Source organism: Suricata suricatta, chromosome 9, assembly GCF_006229205.1.
Source record: "Suricata suricatta isolate VVHF042 chromosome 9, meerkat_22Aug2017_6uvM2_HiC, whole genome shotgun sequence".
Lineage (NCBI taxonomy): Eukaryota > Metazoa > Chordata > Mammalia > Carnivora > Herpestidae > Suricata > Suricata suricatta.
In genome coordinates, this window is record NC_043708.1 from 135,455,012 (window position 1) to 135,462,700 (window position 7,689).

The 7,689-nt window shown below is 41.5% G+C and overlaps 1 non-coding gene across 1 annotated transcript; it reads left to right on the forward strand.

The window, feature by feature from the left end:
• Window positions 1-1,683: 1,683 nt before the first annotated feature.
• Window positions 1,684-1,801, forward strand: LOC115303247. The gene has a single exon (XR_003913939.1). It is a non-coding gene; the product is annotated as a small nucleolar RNA SNORA26 (small nucleolar RNA).
• The last annotated feature ends 5,888 nt before the right edge of the window (window positions 1,802-7,689 follow it).

The window sequence follows — 7,689 nt, forward strand, 5'->3', positions numbered from 1 at the left end:
CTGTTAAACAAGAATTCTCGCCCTCCCCCTCCCCCAGCCCTTGACAATCACCATGCTTTCTGTGGCCATTTGATCACTTTCGTGGAACTGCACAGTGTTTGTGACTGGCTTGTCTCACTCAGCATACGGTCTTCAAGGGTTATTCATGCTACAGCGTGTATCGGAATTCCCCTCCTTTCTTTAAAGCGTAATGATACTCCACTGTGTGGATCTAACACATTGGGTTCATCCACTCTGCTGTCCACAGACAACTGTGTTGCTCCCACTTTTTGGCTATTGTGAATAGTGTTGCTGTGAACATGTGTGTGCAAATATCTCTGAAGCCTGCTTCCAGTTCTTTTGGGCATATACCCGGACGTGGAATTCATAGATGGTAATTCTATTCTTTTTCATTTTTGAGAACAGCCAGTCATGCTGCATTCCACAGTGGCTGCACCATTCAACATCCCCACCAACAGTGCCCGATTTCTCCACACCCTCACCGACACTTGCTATTTCTATTGTTGTTGTTGTTGTGTTTATAGTAACCAGCCTAACGAGTATGAGATGATATCTTGTGCTTTTGACATGAATTTCTCTAATTAATTAGTGGTGATGAGCATCTTTTCATGTGCTTTTTGGCCATCTGTGTATCTTCTCTGACAAAATGCCCATTCAAATCCTCTGCCCACTCTTAGCTGGGTTGTTGTTTGTTTGTTTTAAGGAGCTGTAGAAGGTCTTCATTCTGGGCCAGGGGAAGGAGAACAGGAGGGAGGCGTTACAAAAGGGCACAAGGAAGCTTCTGGGAGAGATGAATATGTTCAAGAACCTGACTGCAGTAATGGTACCTCACAGCAAAACTGATCAAAGTGTACGTCTCACATATTTGCAGTTTACTGTATATCAGTAAAGTTATTTTAAAAAACACAAAGCCCAAAGACATCTAGAAGACTGAAAAGTTTTGGGCAAATTTTATTTCACTTTAGCCCTTCAACAACTAAAGACAGATGACTAAACCAATGATTGTACTACAAAGTAACTAATAAAAAAAGAATTTGTAAGTTTTCCTTCATTTCTTATGCTCTGAAACAATGTATTTAGCACTGGGATTATCTGGACTCCCAATTTTTCAGAGGCGCCTGGGTGGCTCAGTCAGTTAAGAATCCAACTTCGGCTCAGGCCATGATCTCACAGTCTGTGGGTTCGAGCCCCAATTCAGGCTCTGTGCTGACAGCTCTGTGCTGACAGCCTGGAGCCTGCTTTGGATTCTGTGTCTCCCTTGCTCTCTGCCCCTCCCCCACTCGCTCTCTGCCTCTCTCTCTCTCAAAATAAAATAAAGACATAAAATTTTTTTAATAAAAAATTTTTAATAAAATTTTCAGTAGAATTTCTCTGTGAAACCATTTAGATCTGGTGGATTTTTTGCTTCCAATGAGACAGTTTTTTCACAACCACATTTTATGAAAATTGAGTTATTTAATTTCTAATCTTTGCTGGCATCAATTTTGGTAAATTGCATTTTCCTAAATAATTATCCATTTCATTTGAATTTTCAAATTCATTTAACACAGAAGTATGCAAATTAATATCATTAAAATTTTTTTTCCCACTTGTCATTTGTTATTTTGTATTTGTGATTTTTCCCAATTTTCTTAAATTAGCATTCGTTTACCTGGTTTGTTAAACTGTTTAAGATCTAAGATTGTGATTTCTCAATCAGATGTTTTCCTTAAGAGGCTAACACAGAAGGGTAAAGGAAGTCTCCATAAAACCCAGGGAAGAGACTAAAACTCCTCTCTGGATCCTGTCTGGAGTCACAGCTGAAGCAGAAGAAAAAAGAAAAAAAAAAAATCAGATGTTTTTCTGTTCTCCATCTCATCGAACTCTGCTTTTTTATTTTTATTCTCTTGTGCTCTCTCTTGTTTCAGTTTGTTGTTCTTATTTTAACGTTCTAGGTTTGGAATTTACTTCATGTGTTTTCCTTCCTAAGTTTATAATGTGTCTAAGGAAATACATTCCCCCCCAACCACTACTTTATATGTATCTTACATATAAAACAAAAAGGTTTCCATTTCATTATTTTTCAGGAATCCTTTACTTCAATTTGTTTTTCCTTTCCATCCAATAGTTCTTTATTATTTATTTATTTATTTATTTTTGTTATTTATTTTTGAGAGAGGCAGAAGATCTGAAGCAGGCTCTGCACTGACAGCATAGAGCCGAACTCAGGACTCGAACCCACAAACCATTTAGATCATGACCTAAGCCAATGTCAGACAGTTTACTGACTGAGCCACCCAGGTGCCCCAACATCTAATAGTTCTTCACGTGAAGGGTTTTAATTTTTCATATGGGTTTTTAATGTCTAGTTTTGTGGCATAGTGTAAGGACTGTCTGTAACATTTCTACTTTATAGAAATTACCGATCTTTTCCTTGCGACCTAACATGAACTATTTTCATGAATGTAAATGTACACTTAAGGGGATATATCATTACTGTACTGATCTTGCTTTTCCATAGATTTTTAATTTTTCAAAATAACAAAAAGTAGAGGAAATCTCCATGTTTGGAAATACTAAGCTGACCAGAACAGATACTACATTCAATCTTAGCGAACAGGCCGAGAAGCGATCCCATGTTTGGAAATAAACATACTGGTAAATAAGCCATGGATCAAATAAGATATCACAATGGGTACTGGAACATATTTGGAACTGAACAATAATGGAAGTCCATATATAAAAATGTGATATGCAACCTCTTATTTTTAAGAGGTAGTGACAGGGAAAGGTACAGCCTTCATTGCTAGAAAAGGCGGCTGAAAAGAAGCAGAAAGCATCTTTCCAATGAAGTTAGAAGATATAAAACAAACTAAGCCTGATGAGAAAAGAAAGGTTAAAAGAATAAAAAATAAATTAATGATGGATTGATAGGCTAAAAGTCTGTTCTGTGAAAACACTTAACAAGAATAAGGGAAAGACACAAATCAGTATCCCACAGATATTAAAATATTATTTACGGGGACACCTGGGTGGCTCAGTTGGTTAAGCAGCTGCCTCTTGGCTTTGGTTCAGATCGTATTCTCACCATTTTTGAGTTTGAGCCCCGCACTGGGTGGCACACTCCCGGTGTGGAGTCGGCTTGGGAGTCTCTCTCTCTCCTCTCTCTGCCCCGCCCCTTGTGCTTCCCCTCTTTTTAAAAATAAATAATAAACATAAAAAATATCATAACAGATTGTGAATAATGTCCCAACAAAAATTTAAATTTAGATGAAATGGACAAATTTCTTTAAAAATTAACTTACCAATATGCACTCAAGAAGAAATAGAAACCCTGATAGACTTGGAACCACTTAAAGGAATGGTCTGTGGTCAAGATGTGCCCTGCCAGACATGTAAAGATTTAATAAAACAAATCAAAAAACATCTTTAAAAACACAGAGGCGATGGAAGACCAGCGGAAGGGAATAAAGGCCCCAGACACAAGCCCGTGCACAATTTACAACAATTTATGACATTTGTCACCACAGAACACTAGCAAATGAGTCTTTCAGAGGTTGGTGCTGGCACACTGGATGTCTACACGGGGAAGACAGGAAATTTAAACCCCATTTCACTCCACACGCATAAATCATTTCAAGTGAATATAGCTTACCCCTTTTAAGAGATTTCTCAAATAAGATATAAAACGCACTAACAAAAAAGAAAAAAAAGGAAGATTGAATTATTTAAGAATCTTTATGTGTCATAGAGCTTAAAACAGCACCAAGACGTTTGAAACAGACGAGTTCAGAGAAAAGCGAGGTCCCAAGGACACGAAAGTCAATGGCGGTTCTCTTCGGGACAGAGGAGGGGACAGGGCACACGCAGGGCTTCCGAAGGGGCTCGCTGTGCTCTATTTCGTACCTGAGACATAGCCGCACGGTAGGGCTTGGATAAAAACGGTTAGGCTGCCCCGTGGGGAGCCCCCAGAGCCCCCGCCCTAACACGCGCTGCTTCACTGGACCGGCCCCAGGGCCCAGCACAGTCCTCCCAGCAGCTGGGATCTCTGACAGCGACACACACGAGGACACGCGGCCGAGTCTGAGGGAGTCCAGGCGCCCCCTGCCCGTGCTCCCTCCTCGCACGACGGCACGTTCTCTCCACGAAGATGCAGCTCCGGGCAACATGTCTGCCCCAGGAAACCCGTCAGAGACTCGAAGTCTAGGGCTTTGTGGGGGCTGGCCCCCCAAGAACCCGCTGGCCACTGCAAACGCGGACCTCAGGACGGAAGCAGGCGTCACAGCTCCGGGGAGGCAGAGCCCCCACGCTGGCGCCGGAGAGGTTTCGGAAGCCCCGTTCCCGTTGGCCGCCAAGACCCAAGCTCACAGGCAGGTCTTTCTGCAGGGGTGAGTCAGGTCCGCCAGGTTAACGCACCCCTACACAGGGTTCTCCGCACTCTTCCTGTGAGACAGAACGTGCCATGTTTCACGGTGAAAGGTATTTAAAAAATGGGTGACCAACATATTACTAAATCTGTATTTAACAGCCACAGAAAAGGCATTTGCAATATATGTAACTGACAAATGCAATGTATAAACAATTCCTACCAAATAAGAAGATAAAGGTAAGACAACTGCAAAGAAAGACAAAAAAACCTCAACAGGCTCTTTTAAAATAGGGAAACAGTCCATAAACACAACAAGGTCCTCAACTTCGCTAACAGTTCAGGGGATTGAAACCGCAATACTGCTATACACAGGTACCAAATAGGCAAAAATTAAAACACAGTATCAAATGTTAGCAAAGATGTGGGACAATGGAAAGTCTCACACACTGGTGGGCGGGAGACGCAACCACTTTTGAAAACAATTCAGACCTTAGGAAAGTAAAAGACACACATATTCTTTGACCCAGTAGTTTTCTGAGTTACGTGTACAAATTCATGAACACGCACACCAGCTCATATGTGCAGGAACCTTCACAACAACATCAGTAGCCAAACACTAAACCAACCCAAAACCAGCCACAAAGCAGGACGGAGAAAAACAAACCGAAACCAAGAAAAAAACAAAAACAAAACAGGATGGATAAACTGTGGCACAATCACATAAAGGAATATTCTACAGTGATAATATAAGTTTTTACTAAAAATTATTTTAAAAATAAAAAAAACTATATAATTTGGAAGAATCTCACAAACATAATGTTGAAGCAAACAAGACGAAGTAGAATAAACGCTCACCCTATTTATAGATCTTAAACCAGGCAAAACTGAACTGTATTACTTACGGATGCATACACAGGGTATCCTATGAAGACAAGAAAATTACCACAAAAGTCAGACAGTTCTCTCTAGTGTGCGGGAGAAGTTACCATGAGGAGAGCCACGCTTCTGGGGTACCGGTAACAACTATTTCTTGATCTGTTTGATGATCGTGTGTAATTACAACTTTAGAATTATCTTTATGTTTACTTAATTTTAATGTATAATTAAACTATAATTTTAAAATAATTCTTTAAATTGTATACATATACCCTGTACTTTCTCAGATATTATGTATGTATATCTTTCTCAAAAAACTTGAGAAAGAAAAATCAGCAAAAATAACAAATAAAGGATTAACATAACAAACAAACAAAGAAGAGGTGCCTGGGTGGCTGAGTCAGTGTTTGACTCGCGATCTCAGTTCAGGTCTTGATCTCTGGGTCCTGAGTTCAAGCCCCGTGCTGGAGCCTACTTCAACAACCAAACAAACAAAACCATACAATGAACACCCAAGTTGGCATGACATAAGCAAATGATCCAGGAGTATAAACACACAGTTCACCAGAATATATAGACGCTAAATAAACTTAGGAAAAAACGTTCAACTTTTCTAATGACTAACAGCATGAAGCAACATTTCATACCTATTAAATCAAGGAGAGTGGAATACTGTGATAATTTATAAGATAAATGTCAACCATGAAGACTGAGTAGCTGCGTGGAATAATTTAATATTGGGAAAACAAAAGACTAAATTATGAGTACATTACTGTTACAGCTAAGAGAGCTGTATGGCTAAAATCTGTCAAGGACTCATGAAAAAGGGCAATAGCTGATGTGGTTTAAAGACAGGATTATGGGGGCGCCTGGGGGGGGGCTCAGTCAGTTAAGCATCCGGCTTCAGCTCAGGTCATGATCTCACAGTTCCTGGGTTCGAGCTCCGCGTCGGGCTCTGTGCTGACCGCTAGCTCAGAGCCTGGAGCTGCTTCAGATTCTATGTCTCCCTCTCTGTCTCTGACCCTCCCCTGCATGCACTGTCTCTCTCTGTCTCTCAAAAATAAATAAAAAACATAAAATAAAATAAAGACAGGATTGTGGCCGCAATATTTTCCTGGATATTGCAAATATGTTTCATTAAGATATAGGAATTCTTAAACAAAGAAAACTCAACAGTTCCTTGTGATTCTAGAGAACAAAGTCTGTATGTCATAACCCAAGACCTTCCACGAACTGACTTCAACTTGTAGTTTTCGCTCGGTGCCAGGCGTCAAGCTGGGCACAGGGGCACAGAAAGGAGCAAGACATCACTACTCCCCGCGGTGAGCTTCTAGGCTGGCAGGAAACAGACAGGTCACCACATAATTACAACTCAGTGAAGTAAGTCCCACAAAAAAGGTTTCTTCTTAAAAGTCTAGGACTTCCTGGGGTGTCTGGCTGGTTCAGTCAGAAGCGCACCCAACTCTTGATCCTAGGATCATGAGTTCGAGCCCCATGTTGGGTGTACGGATTACTTAAATAAATAAAACTTTAAAAAAAAGTCTGACTTCCCACAGAGACACATAAGTGCAGAGAACAAACTCATGGTTGCCAGAGAGAAGGAGGGAGGGGGATGGGCAAGATGGATGAAGGGGCAGGGGAGGTACAGGCTTCCAGTTATGAGATGACTGAGTCTAGGGGGTGAAAGGTGCGGCCTAGGGAACAGTCGGTGGTACTGACCACCTGGTGTGGGGACAGACAGTAGCTAGCACACAGAGTTGTCAAATCACCAGTGTACCCCTGAAACTAATATACCGTTGTGTCAACTGTACTTCAATTTAAACAGTCCCAATGTTCATAGCAGCACTTTCAACAATAGCCAATTCATGGAAAGAGCCTAAATGTCCATCAACCGATGAATGGATCAAGAAGATGTGGTATATATATACAATGGAGTACTACATAGCAATGAGGAAGAATGAAATCTGGCCATTTGTAGCAAAATGGATGAACCTTGAGGGTGTCATGCTGAGTGAAATAAGTCAGGTAGAGAAGGACAGATACCATATGTTTGCCCTCACAGTTCTAACAGGAGACCACGGGAAGGGAAAGGGGGGTGAAGAAAGTTAGGGAGAGGGAGGGAGGCAAATCATGAGAGGCTCTTGCATACTGAAAACGGACTGAGGGCTGAGGGGGAGGGGGAAAGGGGAAGGTAGGTGACGGTCATGCAGGAGGGCACTTGTGGGGAAGAGCACTGGGTGTTATATGGAAACCAACTTGGCAATCAACTATTAATAAAAATAAATAAATAAATAAATAAAATAAGGGGCACCTGGGTGGCTCAGTCAGCTCAGTGTCCGACTTCGGCTCAGGTCATGATCTCACAGTTCATGGGTTCGAGCCCCACATCAGGCTCTGTGCTGACGGCTAGGTCAGAGCCTGGAGCCTGCTTCGGATTCTGTGTCTCCCTCTCTCTCTGACCCTCC